Source organism: Lactuca virosa, chromosome 8, assembly GCF_052849685.1.
Source record: "Lactuca virosa cultivar CGN04683 chromosome 8, Lactuca_virosa_CGN04683_v6, whole genome shotgun sequence".
Lineage (NCBI taxonomy): Eukaryota > Viridiplantae > Streptophyta > Magnoliopsida > Asterales > Asteraceae > Lactuca > Lactuca virosa.
In genome coordinates this window covers 66,698,539-66,722,031 of record NC_136433.1, presented here as the reverse complement: position 1 = coordinate 66,722,031, position 23,493 = coordinate 66,698,539, and the positions used below count along the sequence as shown (strand labels likewise).

Below are 23,493 nucleotides of genomic sequence, written 5' to 3'. Positions count from 1 at the left end.
TTACAGCCTAGTGCTGACATATAAGTTAAAATGGACTCGGGGGTGAAATAGACCCGATATGGCTTTTGGTCGACGCATGAATTGAAATAGACTCGGAGTGCCTTGAGCTGGCATATATGTGTGTGTGTGTGTGTGTGTGTATATATATATATATATATATATATATATATATATATATATGGCTTAGATTATTTTGTTTTTACTAACTATTGTGTGCCAGAATGCACAGATCTGGACCACCGGATGAATAGAATCAACAATCATGATCTGAGAGTCTATGATATTACAATAGGGTGGCATGTATCATATAATCACACAAATTTCAGCAAAAGGGTATTTTGGTCAATTAACTTATTTTAAAAAATGAAATTTTCGGAATTTAAGGGATCATTATTCCCTTATTTTTAAAAAAATCTGAATTTTTTAAATTAATTCTAATTAAATTTTAATATTAATTTTAATAATAATCGATTTTATTCTGTCAATTCGACAAAAAGTCAACAATAAACTAGTAAATATATTTGCGGTTTTATTCTTGCAGAATATTGTTTCATTCAAGATACTTTTTATATTAAACATGCTTAAAGAATTATACAACATATTATCAAGAATAACATTTTCTAAAGAATACGGATTTTATTCTTTAAGAATCACTATTTACATTCATCCGTAAAGAAAAAGATTATAAACAATTATTACAATCATTATAAGGATTACATTTATTCTTAAAGATTAAAACTAAAAATGGTTAAAAAAAGAAAAAAAAAACATCAAAATCTAACAAAAACACTACTCTATTCCGAAAGAATATTATTGTTAAGAAACAATTTATAAATTTTGACAGAATACATTCTGTTAGAATACAATATCGTTCTCCATATTTTCTTCATTTTCCACATTAATGACAACCTCTTCAAAACCTAAATTCACAAGGAAAACATAATCAACTTTTAAATATTAAAAACTTTAGTGCATTAAATACAATAAAACAATAAATTCTAATAGAATGTGATATACATTCAAATAGAATATAACTATAATTTCTACAAACCAACATTAACAATCATCCCTAAACTTACAATGTATATTATTCTGAAAGAATGTAATGTTTCATTATTTAGAATGTCATTCTATAAGAATCGAGACCAATAACAAGAATGGAAACCAATTTTATTCTGACAGAATTGGTTATGGTAATTCACTGCTTAAGTTACCAAGGAATTCAAGATTCTATTCTGACAAAATTAGAATTCGATATTCCATTCTAGCAGAATGATCAACATTAAGATGCATTAAAAAAACCAAACAATCTAAATAGAAAAAAGGACTATGAAATTGAAATAGCAGGATACATAGAATGCATAAACATATATAATTATCTGTTGGTTAAAAAATTGATGATTGTGTTCCAAAATCAAAATCAAAAAGCAATTGGATGTAAAATCTATTTTCAGGATTGAGGTAAATAATTTCTACAGTTAAGCACAAGTTACTACATCACATAAACAATCTTTTGTTTTCCAGTTACAAAATACCTAGATTTCAACTATGCATTTTATCGAACACGTGGTGTGCTTCTTCATTTTCTTCAAAAAAAATTAGTGAGAGTCTTACCAATTCAATCATCATCTCCATCCATCAAGTATTATTTATGATGGTAATACATAAAGGAAAAACCAAAAAACACCAAAACAATATATTGTACAGAAGGAATAAGGAATAATCGTTTGCAGAAAATGAAAAAGGTCAAATCTCTATGGAGGGTGTGCATACAGAAACTGATATTGAAAATTGGAAGAAGGAAAATTAGGTTAAACAAACATCTAATTACATGGACGTCATCTAATTACCCCGGTTGTGCATTAAACCTGATGAACAGTGGTACCTCCGATTTCGATTGTGTTGCAGACAGCCTCTAATCTGAATCCAAAAATAAAATTGAATAGAGAAAGAAGAAACCTGCTGAAGCGTCTCACCTGAATCCCCTCTTCGTATGCAACTATTTGCAAAAGACCCAAAACAAATTAGAAACAACGGGAAAGCAAAATGTGGCTAGAGTCGAGGTTAACAAAGAGATACACGAATAGATTGAGACACACATATAAGATGGAAAGAAGTACGTGAAGATGAATTCCAGAGAAAGAGAAAAAGAATCGGCTAGGGTTTTTTTCAACAGATTTTGACTTTGACATCCCATCTATAAAGGAATAATAAACAACATATTAATTATCTACCATAATTAAATATGCAAAGATTACTATAATACCCTTAGATGATTTATTTAATTATTTATTTTTTCTTAAATTCCTATTGGTGCATTCATGCACACAATAGTTGCTAGAAACATTTGAACCTAACTTATATATATATATATATATATATATATATATATATATATATATATATATATATATATATATATATATATATATATATATATAGAGAGAGAGAGAGAGAGAGAGAGCTAGGTTCAAAGGTGGATTGACATCTATTGTGTGGACGTGTGGATAGTGCTATTCTGTGAGAATGACAAAGAAAATATGTTGTTTGATAATATAAATACGTTCAATCTTACATAATTATTGTCATTATCACACATTCTCACTAATTAAGTCGTCTATAAGGTTATTATATACTTTTTATTATTATTCTCATTATGTTAGAATATTGTCATAATATTCTGTAAAAATGAAAATGAGTGAAAAACGATGCGTGACAACAAAAATGAATAAGAATTAGTGAGAATGCATGAAAATGACGATGTTTATGTGAATTTGAACGTATTCACATTACTAAACAACCTATTCGCTTATTAATTCTCCTAGAATAGCATTGTCCACACGTCCACACAATAGTTGTCAATCTCATTTAATGTTTTTGTGTTATTGAAAATATTCAGAAAAATATTTAAAAATTATCATAATAAATCAAATTTTCTGATTTTCTTTTAAAAAAATATTTTTTGATTCTTTTTAAAAAAAATGCAGTTTTTTTGATTTTTTTAGAAAAAATGAACTGAAAAAATAGGTTTGAAAAAATGCAATTTTTTTTAAAAACAGTAAATTTTTAATAAATCCGTAAATATAAAAATATAATAATAATAATATAAAAAAATTTGGCATATAAAAAAAATATAATTTTTTAACTAAAAATCAATGTTTTACGTGCATATATGCATATTTTTTCAAGTGAATATATGCATATTTCTTATACTATAATATTCGTAAGTAAATAATTAAAAAAACATTTTTATTTACTAATCTATAAATACAATAATACAAGTATTTTATTCAATACAAAATAAAATATAAAAAACAAAAAATGCTACAAAATTTCAAAGCGTTTTCATGTCTTCGTGTCAAGATTTCCATAATTTTCTTCAATTTATCATTTTTCTCATCTTCACTATTTTCCACAAATTCTTCCAAATCCATAGGAAAATTTTAAAAAATAAATTGATTAATGCAAGAAAACTCACAAAAATGCATGTGTATATATCATGTAAGATTCACATGTGATTATATAATGCGATGTTCACATGTGATTGTATCTTTTAAGTTTCAAATGTGATATTCACAAGAAAATAATTACCAAAGAACACTCTCAAAAAATACATGTGTGCGTATAGACGTATTTCATATGTGATTCACTTGTGATTTACATGTAATCACATGTAATTCACTTGTGACGTACATGAGATTCACTTGTGATTTACATGTGAATTACATATGATTCATATGTGATTTACTTGTGATTTACATGTGAATCACATGTAATTCATATGTGATTCACTTGTGATTTACATGTGAATTAAATGTGATTTATATGTGAATTGCATGTGATTTACATATGAATCTGATATAATGCATATGTGATTCACTTGTGATTTATTGCTAAAAGGAAACAAATTAAAATAAGCTATATAGTCACAAAACTATATAGGTCATCATATTTCCAATTATTATGTAATTTACTTTTATGACAATACAATTTTTACACACACACACACACACACACATATATATATATATATATATATATATATATATATATATATATATATATATATATATATATATATACTTTCATACGTTTTAATTTAATATAAATATATACATGTATAAACACCTTTTCATGTTATAAGAAAAAAATCCAAAACTGTTATAAATTAATATAACGAATATTCATATTCAAAACTGTAAAAAAAAAGATAATGAAGTTTTGATTTCATATTGATGGATTTGAACTAGTGCATTGAATGATGATTAGAACATCATAAATTTTTATAAATTATATCAATTATCAAAAATATCTTCTATCAACAAACACAAATTGCTTAAAACCAAAAACCGATTATATTGATTACCTCAATTATATCAGTTAAATAAATTTTTTATATTCTTGAGCATACATTCCCATAAACCTAAAAAATGTCCCTGACAATTATACAAAAATTTCTTATATCAAAGACACAAACTTTAAATGAACCATTGAACCTAATTTTCATATAATTTGAATTTTTATTTAAAGTTAAAAGATTCCACAGTTGAGATATCGTGACGAAGAAACACTCACATGTTCATTAAAAACATGAATTAAACCAAATTAGTCCGACTGACAAAAAACTATTAATTGAATATCGTTGCAGATTTATTAAAACAACAAAGCCTACTAGATATTGATTATTAAAAGCAATATTATAGAACAATCAATAAGGTTAGGTCTGTATTAATGCAAACACAAAATTGATTGGATGTAAGGAACCGATGGATTGAGATGTACCTGAAAAGAATCGATTCCAGTCTAGAAAACTGAATACATAAGATGCATCCATATCTGAGATCTTAGGGAAACAGACTCGTAGTCGATGTAATAGGTTTGGAAGGGCGGAGGCAGTGATGTATAAAGGATATGAATATTCGGGAGATAAATTGAGATGCTCGTAGATCTGGTGGCAGTAAGGATATGCTGAAGAAGAACGTAAGTGAACACAACACCATCAAGGTGAGGTGATGGCGGGATTAAGGATGGATTGTGTTCTCCCTTGATCTCTCGTCGATGATTTTCCCGACGTTGACACCTCCTACTGATTTGATTGGAAACAAGGGATGTTGATGGAGACAAAAGAAAGACGATGAGGAAGGTGATCGATTGATGGGGTGACGATTACCAGAGGCGGCCATGGATTTCAGACGATGGAGTTGGATTTCATCAAATGATCAACGATGAAGTTGTGAGAGAAAGAGGCGGTCGAGGGATTAGAGAGAGAAAGTCTGAATTTAGTGGGAGAGAAAGGGGTTGGTGAGGACAACGATGGATTTTGGGGGAGAGAACTGTGGGTTACCTGATCTTTAGGATAGAACACTTGTTCTACCGAGTTTACCCCCATGATTATTTTTGATAAACTTGATATGCCACTAAATTTACTATTATTTACAAATTTTGCCACTAATCATCTAAACCATACAAATAATTGATCTAACGTTCCACCTTTAGTTTTCGGGTTCTTAGGAAACTATGAGTTCTCAAATGATCTTCTTATATATATATATATATATATATATATATATATATATATATATATATATATATATATATATGGTTAGGATCAAATGTGAACTACAAATAATGTGTGAATGTACAGTCAATTTTTGTTCATTGAATTAAAAGAATGAAGGGTTGAGATATGATGGTGTGTGTTCTTAAAATGTGCTGGCATTTACTATATAATTGCATTTAATTAATTGTAAGGGCAAAATCGTAAGAATGGTTGAAAAATATATATGGAATATGAGATTTTCATGGGGACGTTAATTTCAATATCATTTTCAATTTGTATTTCAATTGTAATTTCACTTTTTATTTACGTAATGCGACATTTTTTTTATTGAGTCGGAAAAATGAAACATATTTCGTTCCTTAAGAATTAGAATTTCTTTTTCACCACCTATACATTTCATTTTTTTGTGATCATGGAAACAATTAAGAATTAACTGTTGTGACTTATTTTATGTTATTCTTATGCTTAAGATTTACTATCTTTTAAAAATTCTAATGGTTGATGATAAAATTGATTAAGAATGAAATTCTCGTCAGACATTGTTGTAGGGTAAGATATTAATTAGATGACCATAACTAACATTCTTGATTAATATTTTAACATTCTTGAAGAAGAGTTTAAAATTCTTGAAGAAAAAAACATTAATTTCAAGTGCATAACCAACATTCTTGAAGACTAATTCAACATTATTGAAATAATAAAGGAACATTCTTGAAGAATAAGACAATACTAACAGAATATTCTTGAAGAATAAGATAAAAATAAAATAAAAACCTAAAATTCAAATATAGAAAAATGAGATTCTCATAAGGATGTAGATAGATTACAATTACAAATGTAACATTCTTATGAGAATGAAAATTAAGTATACTTTCATAAATCTTATGGCTTTTTGTACAATATAGGAGATGACTACAACAATAATGAAGATGTTATAGGTCTTTGTTGTTTCTCATAAGGTGGATAAGGAACCCATCATGCTCCCCTTGGATTTGTTCCTTGTTTTTTAAAAGGAGCATGGTAAGATGATTTTCTAGTGACGTTGCTTGAAAACCCATCATCTCGCCTTCATGTCCTTGATCATCATGCTCCCCTTCATGTAGTATTTATCTATACCGTCTTCAGGCCCTTGATGATAAGGAGTAAGAATGCATAAGTAATAATAAGAATAAATGAAAATTGCAAACAATTCTACCAGAATTGAACATGTTTATATTAGCAAAACAAATCTACATTTGGGATGATTCTAAAAGAACACATGAAAATAAAAATAAAAGAAGGAAGAATGAATTACAATATGTGGTGTGATATTTAGATAATTTTACTTAAAAGAGTTGACACACAGGAACACATTATTTGCAAAAAAATACTGCCAACAATCAATTAGTATGCAGCACCATATTTAAATAAACTTTGTTACATAGATGCTATATCCCAAAGAATCAAAGATTCTATATCTCAAAGAATCAGCAAACATAACCATTTTTGAGTGAGATCTATAAGTAACTGCTAACAATTCCCTTCATCAAAGTTATAATTTCTTTCGTTTCATTAAAGATATATTAGCATCAAACTTTATTTAACATTAAGAAAATCATGAGTTGATACTACAAAAACCCACAAAAAAGACACTTTATTCTGACCAAAAGTCATAGGTTACTCTACAGATAGTCGTTTAATCTTATGCATAATAATTTGGGGTTTTCATGATTCATCTTATAAGTATCTGTGATTATGTGAGTATTAGTAAAGGGGGAAGAATTTGAAGTGTAAATCAATAATTTCTCTACTTTAGTAACCACGAAATTTGAAGCAACACAAAGTATAATAACAATATTTTTAATAGAAGTTAGCTTCCAATTCATAGTTATAAGAAAAAAAATAAAAGATTGAGATGATGATGATTGATTTTAAGGGTAGTGTAATACCTGGAATCAACGAGCCAGTTGTGGATGGTTTATTCTTTGTCTTCATCTCCTTAAGCTCTAGGTGAGCTTCCATCAACATATTCAAAATATTTCGATGTTCAATGACAGAATACGAATCCAGATCAACACTAGGTGCCTCGATAAAGCCACCTCAACTTAGATTGAGAGATGAAATCATATGGACAGGCTAAATAAGTAATCGATCGAGACGAGATAGAGGTTGGATGATCGTAATAGAGGCAGGAATCGTCAGAGGTGGACTATGATATTAGATATAACTTACTTGAAATCTCGACGAAAGTGGGCTGCCGGAGGTGGCTGCGATATCATAAACCCTAACCAGATTGAAATCACGATTGTAGTTTCTTGTAACCATAAACAACGATTACTCACTTCAGTCGAGTAATTTTTCCTCTCTAACCGCATCATTCCATAAATCAACTCAAATATACAAATTAATTAAATCAAATCACACTACTAACTCATATTGGGAGATAAAAACTAATAAAAAGAATTAATAGCAAACATTGTATAATTGAAATCAAGTGAAATAGGAATTGATATAACCTGCGAGAAGGAAGATTATGAAAGCAAAAGTTGAATCGGAGATCAGTGATATGTCGATCAAAATGTAATATGGAAAATATAAAGCAAAGGATTATATATTATTTATATTTAGTTTTTTCCTTAATTATAGGTTTCTTATTTTAGGATATTAAATATCATTAACTGATATAAAAAGTCAAATTACCATCTTGCCCTTATCTGGATATTTGAAACTAGTGGACGAGATTTGGTCATACGTTCACGTAATAGATAAGGTTTATACATGAACCCCTCTCTCTCTCTTTCTCTTTCTCTCTCTCTCTCTCTCTCTCTCTCTCTCTCTCTCTCTCTCTCTATATATATATATATATATATATATATATATATATATATATATATATATATATATATATATATATATATATATATAGAGAGAGAGAGAGAGAGAGAGCTAGGTTCATTTGTTTAAACTAAGTATTGTGTTATCGTATGCATAAATGTGGGTCAATCAAAATTTAAAATAAAAATAAATAAATAAGGGTAAATAGGTAATTTGATAATTACTTTCCACAGATAATATACTATAATTAAGGTAACAATTGACTTAGTTTTATCCACCCATCGTCTTTTAAAACCGTAACCCTAATCAACCCTTTTTGACAACGACCCCATGGACACTCTCTGTAATGCTCTTACTTGAAGTGCTAGAACAAGCGACAAGGACAGAAACCTTAGCAACTGAATCGATGCACACGTCGTCTTCGTTGTCACTCATGCTGTCTTCAATTGTTCTTCTCTGGCTGTGAGATGTGAGGAATGTGGGTCAGGTGACTATGGATCGGAGCTCCTATTGTGCGACCAGTGTGACCGAGGGTTTCACTTATTCTGCCTCAGACCTATTCTTGCTTCTGTTCCGATCGGCTCCTGGTTCTGTCGTTCTTGTTCCACCAATCGGAAGACCATTTCAAGTATGTCTTTTTTCTTTTTCAATTTAAGTTGACCTGCATTTTGTCGCATTGCATGTTATGGTTTAGGTTTAAGATTTTTCGGATTTACAGCTAAAGGGGTTTTTCTGTTGTAAAGTAATGAACTAATTCATAGATGCTGATTCATCCAATGCTCAATTTTATACTGGTAGCTTGAAATGCGAAGATCCCCAATTAAACCCTAGATCTAAGGACTTTGCCCCAGCTGTCTGATTCAAATACTTTACAGTAATAAATGTAATTACATCCCGTGGAATTCTTCTCATACACCGAGGCAATTGATTCGCTTGATTATGTGAATGATAATCCAGGTAGCCGATAGGGTATAATCTCATGGTAAATTCTTGACTAGGAACAACCCCTAATTTCTAGGATACAAGCCTTTGAATTATATGCATTGTTGTCTGTGTACATCATGTTTAGTCCAGTAGTGATTGGTTCACCTTTAACAATGTCATTTCTTGTTCTGTACCCAGGATTCCCGTTGGTTCAAACAAAAATCATTGATTTTTTCCGCATCCAAAGGTCCTCTACATCAGGTGAATAATTTTGTCAAGGTAGATAAGAGAGATCATTTATTCTTGATTAGAGAAAAAGATTGGTAAGATTTGTTTTGTTATATGATTGTAGATATAGGCAAGAAAAGGAGGCGAAAAAGTTGCTTAATTGCATCAAAGAAGAAAAGGAGACTGTTACCATATAGTCCAAGTGAATATGTTTTATTGATTGATTAGAGAAAAAGATTGGTAAGATTTGTTTTGTTATATGATTGTAGATATAGGCAAGATAAATGTATCAAAGACTGGACAATAATCACTGAATATGTTGGAGATGTTGATTACTTACAGAGCCGGGAAAATGATGATGAAATCACGAATTCCAATTCTGTTGGAATGGAATGACGAATTTCAATTCTGTTGGAATCACAGAAGTTGATGCTTGAAGAACGGACCACAAAATTGAAACGGACCACATTATTCTTTTAGAATGTATTAGTCGTTGTTAGATTTTGATGTATTCTTTCCAGTTTTGATTGTTTTTTAGTTTTATTCTTTAACAATAAATGTAATTATTAACAATTTTTACCTGTATTCTATAAGAAATAATGTATTTTTTGTTTTTATTCTTCTAGTGATTGTTCAAGAATTTGTTATTCTACAAGAAGTTTTTAAATTCATGATCAAGAAATAGGTTCAAGAATATTTTTATTATTTATGGTTCAAGAATATTTTTAATTTTGAATATACTCATAAACATATTCTGTCAGAATGTCCGAATTAAAATAATTATAATTCTTAAAATCGGATTTTTAAAATTAATAGAATCTATGATCCCTTAAAAAATGCAATTTTTCTTTATTAAGTCTATATTAATTGACTGAATTACCCTTATAATTAATTAAGATGATATTTTTCAATTATATTTAATTCAATAATATATATTAATCATTTTCTTAAAATATGTAAAATTTGATTGACTCACATTTATGCATACAATAACACAATAGATACTCTAAACAAAATAACATAAGCCTATATATATATATATATATATATATATATATATATATATATATATATATATATATATATATATATATATATATATATATATATATATATATATATATAATAGCCATAAAATTTTGCACACTATCGTAATATTTATTTATTAATCATTTGTTTTTCTTTTTCTTATCCATTCTAAATATACTTCTTATAAAAAAATGTGATTCAAAGAACGTCTAGTATGCTATTCATAATTATAATTTTACTTTATATAAATGAGTTTCGGAACATATTTTAAATTTTCTTGATTTTTTTAATCAATATTTTACCAAAAGAAAACAATGTCAACCCAGGATATTAAAAGTAATAATGTTTTAGTTTTACTAATGCCAAAAGTATCAACAATAAGTTAATATTTATTTTTGAATATATAAAGTTAAAATTTAGAAGGGTTATATAAAAAATGAATTAAAAATAAAGGTAAAAAGAGAAATATAATAATCAAAAGAATATAAAAGTATAAAATTAGTGTTAAAATTCAAGTATAAAGGCTTTTTAACCTCTATTTAACATTTAATATTATATATTTGTAGCAATAAAAAATAACAGATTAAATTTTTATTATAAATAGTGTAAAGTAAGATTATAATAAATCAAAAAAGAGAAAATATTTTTATTGAAAACAATATATATTATTATTATATTTACGTTTAATGATTAAATGTTGACTTAAATAAAATAGACCGATGTGTATATAATATGAACTTTTTTTAAAATATTGTAATCATTGATTTTATTCATCCTTTTATGAACAATAACTACAATTACTTTAGCTATAGATTAAAATTTCAAAATTTAACACGGTTTATCAAAAATAAGGGAATACAATTTGTCAAATAAATTTTAAGATTGAAATAATAATAATAATAATAATAATAATAATATGACCTGAAACATGTGTTAAAAATTTGATAGTTTTCTTTTCTCATATAAATTGACATAGAACAAATTTAAAACATACAAAATAAAATCGTAAAAATCTTTAATCTATCAATTTTATCATGATCCTGAACATATACTCATTTATTTAAGTTGTAAGACATATAACTAACAGAAAACGAGTTTTACTCGATTTTAACCCGACCATTTGTTTTAATTGCTATCATATCTTACAACACGTATCTTCAATAATTTTGTAAGTACATCGAAAACAAACAAATGATATCAATCTAATAAAGACCAATAGATTTATGTACATCAAGAATGCAATTGAACCTAATGTAGCACATGATAGTGTAACAAAAACCACACTGAGGCCTAAAGAGTAACATGATCTTATTTGCCAATATTACCTAAACTAGAGGTTGGAGACCGCAAATAAACACACATGTGAAGAAAGGAAACAAAAAAATTGGAACCTACCGAGCACCGTTCACTTCTATTCCCATGTGTTTGTGTACCTAGAAACAAAAATTTAATTGCAATATTCGGTGATTCTTGTTGGACATAAAATTTATAACGGGCATATATATATATATATATATATATATATATATATATATATATATATATATATATATATATATATATATATATATAGGCTTAGGTTATTCTATTCAAAGTAATTATTGTGTTATTGTATGCATAAATATGGACCAATCATTTTACTTATTTTAAGAAAAGGATTAATATATATTATTGAATTAAAAATAATCGAAAAATACCATCTAATTTAACTAGAAGGGTATTTTAGTCAATTAATATAGATTTAATAAAGGAAATTTGCATATTTTAAGGGATCATAGATTCTATTAATTTTAAAAATCTGATTTTACGAATTATAAGGTTTTTAATTCGGACATTCTGACAGAATATGTTTGAGTATGTTAAAAAAAAAATATTCTAGAACCATAAAATAATAAAAATATTCTTGAACATATTTCTTGTAGAATAACAAATTCTCGAATCAGCATTAGAAGAAATAAAACAAAAATTATATTAATTCTTATAGAATACATGTAACAATTGCTAAGAATTACATTTGTTATTAAAGAATAACACTAAAAAACTGTCAAATCGGGAAAAAACATCAAAATCTAACAAATACACTAATTTATTCTAAAAGAATAATGTTGCTAAGAGGTGTCGTTCAAATTTCGTGGTCCGTTCTTCAAGCATCAGCTTCTGTGGAAACAAATCCAATGAATAAATTATTGAGAAAATATCCATATTCCATTCCAGCATAATTGGAATTCGTGACTCCATTCTGATAGAATTGGAATTCATTTACCAATAATTATATTAATTCGGGGCATTCTAACAGAATATGTTCATGATTATCATAAAAATCATTCTTTTCTTATAGAATATTATAAACAAATAAATACCATTCAGTTGAAACATTTTAGCGAGCGCTTGGTGTGCATCAAAACAACTTTCAATTTCCTGTAAAAATTAGACAATCAGAACAAATTCCCAATAAACCTAAACACATCGAGTCTATCAAAAACCATTGTACCTTACATTCGTTTCTATCAGATTATCGTTAATCTATGCCTTGGAGCTTGTAAATGTAATCAATTTTGCACAAGTTTCGTTCAATGTCATCATTCAAGACTGTATTTTTGAATCATCCAACAGAAGATTCCTAATTTCGTATATTTTTATTGGGTATTTCGTTTGGGATGGATCAATAACGAAAACTAGGGCTCTTCTGCCATATCGAACTCAAAAAACACCTGATCGATCGGCCTACATGTCTATGAAATATTAAATGCTAACAGATTATACAAACTGAGCATTCGTCACTGGAAATAAAACTGCTTATTGATATAACTAATATCTATTAACAGCCTCGATTAACTCAGAGAGCAGAGCCACAAAAGGGGCAAAACCCGACATCAGAATCGACCTCCCGTACGCAGAATTGACATCGGAGGCTTTCCGATGGCCGAAAGTCGGAAGAAATCGGAGACAACGACGGCGGATAGAACAGGCCGCAATTCTTGCAGTGCATGAGTTGCTCTTCTCCTGGCCAAAGCCAAACCGGGATGAAAAAGAGCTTTAAGACGTTATTGGTATCGACAAGATCCGCCGGTGACAGACAATTAATACACATTCCCGCTTCTTGCTTCAGCACTTGGCGGACCTAGGTAGATGGTGGTTTTAAAAAGCCGATGGATGGAGAAACCCTAGGTAATTGAAGTCAATGGTTACCATAATTATAGGGTATTATTTGGGGAAACTAATTATCAAATTACCTATTTACCCTTATTTTTTTTATTTAATTATTTATTTTTATTTTAAATTTTGATTGGCCCATATTTATGCATACAATAACACAATAATTACTTTAAACACCTGAACCTAGTTATATATATATATATATATATATATATATATATATATATATATATATATATATATATATATATATATGGCTAGGTTATTTTGTTTCTTACATTTATTGTGTGCTAGAATGCACCAATAGAAATTTAGTAAATTAAATACTTATTTAATTAAATAAATATAGATATTAAACGATTTCCATCATTATATGTATATTAAATGATATCCATAATTATAATTCTATTTTTATGGAAACTAATTAAATTCGTCATTAATGTCAGCAATAACATTCTTTCAGAATGAATTCGCATCTAGGTTTTTATATATGAGTTCGTATTTTGTTTCATGACTCATTCACTTAAAATACAATAAAGTTGCATGGAATATGAAGAATGAGAGTGTATTATACTAGAATACACTCTCATTCTGCTGGAATACACTCTCATTCTTCTAGATATGAATTCATTCTGAAAAAATATTATTGTTGACATTAATGACGAATTTAATTAGTTTCCATAAAAATGAGTTATAAGTATGGATAGCATTTAATATACATATAATTAATACTAAATTCCTATTGGTGTATACTAGCACACAATAGATGTGAGAAAAACATTTGAACCTCCCTCTCTCTCTCTCTCTCTCTCTCTCTCTATATATATATATATATATATATATATATATATATATATATATATATATATATATATATAGGGTCCGGTTCCTGTGATTACTCATTTTAAAATGAAGATTCGTGAGAACACTTTAAAAAAATTGAAAAAAAATCTACAACAAATACAAATCATAAATCCAACATAGATCTATGTCCGGTAGAAAAGAAAATTGTAAAAAAAAAAATTGCGTCATTAAAAATGATCCATTATTCAATTTTAATTTTTTATTTTGCATCATTATGATCCATGATTCAATTTTAATGATCCAAATATTTTTTTCAATTTTTTTTCTCCCAGACATAGATCTATGCTCGATTTTATGATTTGTATTTTCTTTAGATTTTTTTTCAATTTTTTTAAGGTGTCCTTGCGAGTCCTCACTTTAAAATGAATCATCACCCGATCCTGTTTCTATATATATATATATATATATATATATATATATATATACACACACACACACACACACACACACACACAAACACAAAAGATCAAATGAGAACCCTCAAAGGTTAAGAACCATATGAACCACTTATTCTTGGTTTATTTTGGTCTATTCTAATATTCAGATTTTTTTATGTTTTTATAAATTGCCAAAAATCAATAAGGGCATACTAGTTATTTTTAACTTTAACATTAAATATCTTACATCTAACTACATTCAAACATTTTCAAACTTGTTTTTAAGAAAACTCTCCCACAACCTCTCAAACTCTCCCAACAACACAAAACCCAACACCACCTCAGCCACCTACCTCTGCCACCTGTCGCCTTCATCTAGTGCCTTCCGTCGCCGAAATGTCAAGTAACCAAGGTTTTCACTTTAGATCCACCATCCACCGCCACTGATCTCATATCTGGAGTGAAAAGCTCCATCGCCGAAGGCCACCACCGACAAAGCACTAGTTTGTCGGAACTATTCATATCAGATCTGGTCGGATCTTCACCGGAAACCTTCAAATCTGTCGTCAATGACTACCGCCGCTACATCTTTCGTCATCCTCCACCTCCACTCCGCCATATTTACAACCGCATCCAACTTGTTTTCTCTCTGATCTCCGAAGAACCACTAGATCGGCATCAGATCTCACTAGATCTGATGTGTTTTTTTCATTTTCAGATTAGATTTGACTAACCACCACCGATGAACCATTCTTTCTTTCTCATACGATCGGCGCACCAGATCTCAAGATTGATGAAGTTCTGAATGCCAAATCTACTACCTAACATCAGATCTGCATCAAATCTGATGTGTACGATGCATTTCATGTATGGATCTGGTCTGGTGCATTTCGTGTTAGCCTGCATCAGATCTGATTTTTAAAGATAAATCTTGGATCAAAATCAGGTATGTCGATTTTTATAGATAAATCTTATGTAAGTTTTATTTTCTACTTGTTTTTCTACTTACATCTAATGTAGATCTCTATGATGTAGCTTTTTTCTGTTAAAGTGTGAATTTGATGTTTTAATCTCTCATTTGTCGTATAATTTTGTTAATGTTAGTTTTAGCTGCTATTAAGATGTGAATGTATAATTTTTTTGAATTAAACTTTGAATTTATTGTACTAGTCTGTGAATTTTCTGTATTATTATGTATCAACTGTAATAAAAATTTTAAGTTGATAATATGGATGTTAAACTACTTTTTGTGTATTAAAATGTGAATATAGTGTACTAAGATGTGATTTTTGTGTTTTAAACTATGAATTGACTGCATTAAGCTCTAAATTTTCTTTTTAAACTACGAATTGACTACATTAAGCTGTGAATTTTTTGTCTGAACTGTAAATCGGCTAGATTAAGCTGTGAATTATGTGTATTAAACTATGAATTTATTTGTATTAAGTTATGAATTTTGTGTATTAAATTATTAATTGACTATATTAAGAGTGTTAAGTTGATAATATGGTTGTGGATGCATACTTTTTGTGTATTAAACTGTAAATTTTGTGTATTAAGCTGTGATTTTTGTGTTTTAAACTGTGAATTGACTGCATTAAACTGTGAATTTTCTTCTTAGACTGTGAATTGAGTATATTAAGCTGTAAATTTTGTATACTAAATTATGAATTGATTGTATTAAGTTGTGAATGAATTGACATTAAGCTGTGATTATGTTATAATTTTTTTGTTTGCTTTTGAAATAAAAGATGAAAGAAGCATTATACACATGTATGATTTTATCTAATTTTGATTAAAGTACGTAAAATTTAAATTGTGAATATTTGTGTAAAAAAACATTGAAAGAATCACCAGACTATAGATGTGTAGGTATACATGTAAGTTTTAAGTTGAGAATATGATTGTGAATGTAGAATTTTTGTCCAACAAACTATGAATTTATTATATTAAGTTGTGAATTATGAGTACAAAACTGTGAAGTGACTATATTAAGCTGTGAATTTCTAATGAATTTTGTGTTAAAATATGAATGATTTATATATGAATGTTTGCATTAATTTTTTGTGAATATATTTATTTTTTGTGTAGTATAAATATGTAAGAATGTATTAGTTTTTATAATTATTTTGCATTAAACTTTGAATAAGTGAAGTAATTGGTTTATTAAACTGTGAATATAGTATTTAAGCTTACAATAAATGGTTTTTCATGCAGATCTGGTTTGGAAGAAATGATGATTGCGATGGTGGCATAGGTGGTTGGTGGTGGCGTGTGGTAGTTAGTGGTGGTGGTGGTAAATTTTGGGTTTGTCTTCTTTAAATATGCAAATTAGTGTCTAATGGATTATATTATATTATTTTGTGAATTTTATGTCTTAAACTAAAATGGATTGTTTTAAATTGTATATTTTATATAAATTTTGTATTAAAATATGAATAAATGTATGTATGAATAAATTAAATTGTGTATTAGTGAATTAATATGTTTATTAAACAGTGAATATATCTTATACACGATATACTTTTTAAAAAAATGTACAATTTAGAAAAGAGAAAATTGAAATTGTCAAGGCATAATTCTATTTTTTTACTAAATTTTTTTATATTTTGGCTGGAAAAATAAAAACTATTACCAAAGAAATGGGAAAAAGAATGTGTGTTATGTTAAGGTATGAATACGACCAAAAAATACTGAATTTTAATGATAATTCGGTGGCGGTCCGGCGACGGTCCGGCGATTGTCCGAAGACAAGTGCCAAATAGTTTGTAAAGTATGGAATGAAAAATTTTGATTATTACAATATATGTTGGATTTATCCAAAATGTCTTTAATGAAAACATTTAAAAAATGTTTCTTAGGGTTCTTAACCTTTTTGGTTTCTCATTTGAACCACTCCATATATATATATATATATATATATATATATATATATATATATATATATATATATATATATATATATATATATATAGATATATGAGACGGTTTACTTAAGATTACAAAAATATAGATCTTGACATTTAACCTGGGCCACATATTATATATATATATATATATATATATATATATATATATATATATATATATATATATATATATATATGAGATGGTTTACTTAAGATTAAAAAAAATAGAGATCTTAAGATTCAACATCAGCTATATATTTCTCATTTGTCGCTCTAATGGTCCAGAGTACCGGCAACAACAAGGTATGCTTAATCATAAATAACTAGGTTTAAACCCGTGGAAACCATGATCGATGAAGAAAAATAATGTTTATAAATGGAAATAGTAATGACTAATCAAATATTTACAAAAAAATATTAAAAAAATAATTTTTGTCAATAAATTTTTAATGTTATTTTAAAATAAATATATCATTTAATGTAACATTTAAAAGAATATATATTTAATGTAGATAGAACCATATTGTCGTTTTTTTAGAATCTCTTTTATTTTCTTTCACTATAATTTTCTTCACTGAATGTATTTTTTCCATAAAAGTTCGGGTTTAATATCTAATATGTGTAACATAAAATAAATATACAAACACAAATAAATAACGAAAAGTATACAAAACGAATTCGTTAAGAAATAAATTTTACACATCTAAGCTTTCCTCAAGAAATGATGTTATCACAATGAACTTTAGAATATTAAATAGTTTGTTTTTTTTTTAAAAAATGTTTGAAACTAAAATATGGCATTGTACTAATGAAATGGCCACATTAAGGCACCATACTTTGATCTTAGGGAATGGAGAGGTTTATAGCTAGTTTTCTCGACATTTGGGCAATTTTAACATTCTCTTCATTTTCTGTCCCAACTTTGCATTTGGTGTTTCTATGGTGAGTTGGAAGGGATTGAGGAATTTATTAGTGTTTTTATCTTAGGGAATGGAGAGGTTTATAGTTGGTTTTCTCAACATTTAGAGAATTTTACCTTTCTCTTCATTTTTGTCCCACCACTTACATCATCAGTAAAAAAAAAAGTTTGGAAAAAAGCAGCAGGATATAACAGTCGAAAATGATTTTGTTCAGTGATAACACCAAGCTCAATGGAAGCCATGAGATTGAACTCCCACCTAAAGACCCGTGTGTTGCTATGAAGACCAACCTGTCTGCCAACCAATAATAATCATATTCGAAAGAAACCAAAAATATGAGGAAAAAAACTATAAAAATGAATGATGAAATATTTCATGTTCTTCTTTTCCTGCACTAAAATATCCAAGAACAAACCACAAATATGAGAAAAAAACTATTCAAGGATAACATATTAAGTATTATAATCCAGAAAAAATGGAAGTTTCATAGTAAAACATATCGTATCTGTAATCTCAGAGCAGATGCTAGATCTCGGTTAGGATTTGGCCAAGCCAATCATTTCTTCCTTACACCAAACCTCATCAGAACCATCATCTCTTACATATAGTTCAAGTTGCCACGTCCAACCAGATCTAGATATAATCTTGCGCAATGATATCATATTATAAATTAGGAATGCGATGAATTTTTATAATATGAAGTTAGAGCAACTGATAAGAAAAATGAAAATAAATAGTGACATTAAGAGCGGGTTTAATGTAAAAATCATAGAACATCAATAATCAAGCTTCTTAGGCTTGAAAGAAATCTAACGGATAATTGTGTGTGAATTACGAAGAAAACAACTATGGAACATTATTCAAACAAATTACCAATCTTCTTAGGGTATATGACCAACCCCATCAGTGGGGGAATTCTAATGCTTCCCAATCGATGATTTCTCTCAAACTCAGCAAATACAATAACCATAAATTCTTATAAAAATGGGGGAATTCAAACAATAATACACGATTATTCACAAAAAAAATGAAACCTAGAATTCATATCTAGATAAAGATAAATAATATTAACAAATATCAATATGAAAACTACTGAAATGTACACAGTGGAATGAAAACAGGGGCTATCCACCATATGCTTAGGTAGGTCCTAGGACCTACCTAAGTTCTCAATTTCATTTAGAATTTATACACTAGAAAAATTAAGAACTATCTTAGAAAAAATAAAGGACCTACTTGAGTTTGTTTTTTAAAAAAATTTCTTAAAAAACCATTTTAAAAAGAGAAATATATAAGTTATTAAGGCAATTTGTTATTTTAAATTATGAGATTGATAACAAAAAGTGAACCACTCTTAATCGGCACTTTCAAAATATTAATAAATAAATAAGTTGTTCTAATAAAATAAAAGCCCACATGCTAAATACTCTCACTCTCCGTTTGTCGCTTTATCAATGAACTAATAATCAACTAGTTTTTCGTTAAATCGTACGCATTTTTCAGTTATATTTCAATCGGTTTTTTAAAACTTTTAATCGGTGGCACAAGGTACATGAGCCGATTGAACTGGTTCAGTTCTTTTAAGGTACGTGAGCCGACCCGACCCGACCCCAAAAGTGTTGTTGATTTTTTTTTATTGGCCTCACTTAATTTAGGAACCACGTTATTTTTTGTTCTAGATTCGCCACTGAATGAAAACCATAATTTAATATCACAAAAACAACCATGTTTATTTCTCAAATCTTTACGTTTTCAAGGTCTAATTCCCAAAACAAATAACAGAATATCACATTCAGAATTTTTTAATTTTATTTATTTATATATTTATTTTATTTTTTGTAAAATCTCCATTTAACTCTTTGTCCTTAAGAATGATGTAAGTAGATATTAATCTCCCATCACTAAGGTCCTTACAAATAAACTTTGAAAAATTTAAAAGGGTCCAAAGGGCTATAACAGCAAGGGCCCTCACATTTTAAATGGTTCAACCAATTATCAACATGATGAAGAAAGCATACATGCTTGTTGCTTTTCTCGAGGTCCTAAATTTCTTTAAAATTGATCAATTAAAAACCTCCACAGCAGGAACTCAGTTCAACATTACAAATAAAGTTGGTTGATCTACACTCATCTGATGAGATATTAACTAAAACTGGAAATTACTGGATTTGTGCCAATGCCCGATAAAAAAACTAAAAAAAATAGTTGGTATATTGAGAAAACAACAATTTACTTGAAAAAACCAAAAAAAAAAAAAAAAAAAAAAAAAAAAATCAAAAAATGAAAACACTCAAAAAAATAAAGATTGATATGAGGTACAAGCGGAATCAGTTGGCGAAAGGCATCACGAGAGCCTTCACAGTCACAATATACGAAGCATATTGGTTATCCATCTCCCATCATCAACTTCATCAACAATGAAGTTCACCTTAGTTATCTGAATATATTAAACTTGTTAATCAGTGTAGCAAAAAATAAAACTTGTAATAGATGCAATTTTAAAAAAGAAAAAATAGATGAAGCCAAGAACACAAAATTCTCCATTGTGTGCGTCAAGATAACTTAATATATTTAACATAATATCAAAGCCACATACGACCAATAGGTCCTATTAATTATAACCATTTTTCTTCAATCGGCGTTTTCCCCTGTTCCTCTAAAAATTCCCCATTGTAACCACTATAATTCACTTTATGAATCGTCATAACTACCATCGCCTTTGTACCGATCTTCTGCAATGCTCGACTGAATGGGATCTCTAGTTTGTAATCAGTTAAAATATTGATACCCGACTCTGCTCAATTTCCAACAACAAAATTAGGGTTAAAATGAATGGGTGTAGAATTGTAATCGTATAAATAATTTTGGAAGCGATTATCTTCAACAATCTATAGAATTTGGGAGCTGATTTATCGCATAGGAATTGGAAACTCTTAATTGTCTCCAACGCAAGAGTGAGAATGAAAGGCGGATGGGGTACTAAGAGGCATAAAGGGCATTTTCGGAACTTCAATTGGAAACTTTGAGCGGGAAAATTAGATTGGGAGGGCTTAGCAATTGTCGCGTGACAATTGGGTACTCATTTATTATGATAGAAGATTATATCGCTGAGAGATATAATCATATATGATTATACATGTTTATACATATATGCCTTATCATAAATGATTATACATATATGTATGTTCACAGATTGAATAATCATATATGATTATGACAGTTGGTGGCAAAGGTGACGGTCATATAAGTGACGGAGGTGGCAGTTGTGGGGTCGGTTGGTGTCAGAGGTGGTGGTGGCGGTGGCGGTTATGGTGGTGGAGATGTTAGCGGAGGAGAAAGGAATGGGCGGCACTATATAATCATTTATGATTATAACAGACCTACCGTGTCGATAGGCTAGAGGGTTAGAGCGACAGATGTAAAATATGTGCCTGAGGTTGAATCTCAAGATCATTATTTTTTTAATCTCAACGGAACCTACTTCTCTCTCTCTCTCTCTCTCTCTCTCTATATATATATATATATATATATATATATATATATATATATATATATATATATATATATATATATATATATATATACACTCTAATAAATAAATAGGGTAAATTACACGGATGGTCCCTGTGGTTTAGGGTAATCTGCGTGCTTGGTCCCTAAAAACTTTTTTTAACTCGGATAGTCCCTAATTTATATTTTTATTGCACGCTTGGTCCCTGTCCGTTCTAAAAAGACTGATTTACCCTTACTGTCTTCTTTTACCTATTTTAAATTACCAGTTAATTAAAAAATATTAATTAAACGTTGAAAAACTATTAATTAAATATATATTGGTATAATTCAAGAGCCTACACCACCGTACCCTCCTCCTCTCCCTTCCCTCATTGTGTTCAGTCACCGGAAAATCTCACACATTGACTGTGACTGCTCCTGCTCCACCTCCACCTCCCCCCACAACTTTCTTATCCGACTACAATGAAGCATATTATTGTAATCACCATAATGAATTGAAATTAAACCTTAAATTGATCCGTGATGCAAACCTGGAACTGAACTAAAATCGAAAGTGAAACTAAAATCAAACCCAAAATTCAAAATCAAATATGAATTCAAACCTACAACTGAAATCAAACATGAAATCATACTGAAATTTGAATGTGAAACTTAATTCAAACCTAAACTGAAAACTGAACCTTAAATCAAACCTAACCAGTGTTGTAGGATCGTTTTGGGTGCCGAAAGTGCAATCAGACATGAAATCTCGCTTCTGGTTCGATAACATGCTCCCCAATCCGAGACAGAGAAAGAGGCCAATGCTTAAGTTTGTATTGTCTCACCAAATTTGAGTGTCTGCTTCACCTCTGCCTTCTCTGGTGGCGTTGGCAATAGATGTTGCTGGCGCACGATAGTAGAGGGGGTCGGAGGCCATGAAGGAAGAAGTTTGTGGGAAAACCTTGAAGGAAGAAGACGAGAGATTGGGAATAAACGTGAGCCAGGCAATTGGAGGTTTAGGTGTCGTATGCTTTCAAGTGAAATAGAGAGTGAGAGAGGCGGAGTGGAGAGACAAGTTAGTCCCACGAGTGAAGAACGGAAGGAGATGAAGGTTTTTCTCACCAACCATGTATGATGTTGTTGGAGTCGTCAGAGATGAAGCTGATATGTGATGTAGCTGGAGAGTGGTGATGATGGAAGACGAGATGTGTAGGAGGAGC

The 23,493-nt window shown here is 29.0% G+C and overlaps 2 long non-coding RNA genes across 3 annotated transcripts; one reads left to right on the top strand and one right to left on the bottom strand.

The window, feature by feature from the left end:
- Positions 1-6,348: 6,348 nt before the first annotated feature.
- On the bottom strand, positions 6,349-8,151 carry LOC145128714 (uncharacterized). 2 transcript variants are annotated; one of them, XR_013717062.1, is made up of 3 exons: positions 7,772-8,126; positions 7,489-7,643; positions 6,349-6,688 (listed from the first exon to the last, which is right to left on the bottom strand). It is a non-coding gene; the product is annotated as an uncharacterized LOC145128714 (long non-coding RNA). The 2 variants fall into 2 exon arrangements; XR_013717061.1 differs by having other exon boundaries at positions 7,489-8,151.
- A 696-nt stretch (positions 8,152-8,847) lies between these two features.
- Positions 8,848-9,717, top strand: LOC145128665 (uncharacterized). Its single transcript, XR_013717041.1, has 3 exons — positions 8,848-9,002; positions 9,497-9,577; positions 9,651-9,717. It is a non-coding gene; the product is annotated as an uncharacterized LOC145128665 (long non-coding RNA).
- Positions 9,718-23,493: the final 13,776 nt, after the last annotated feature.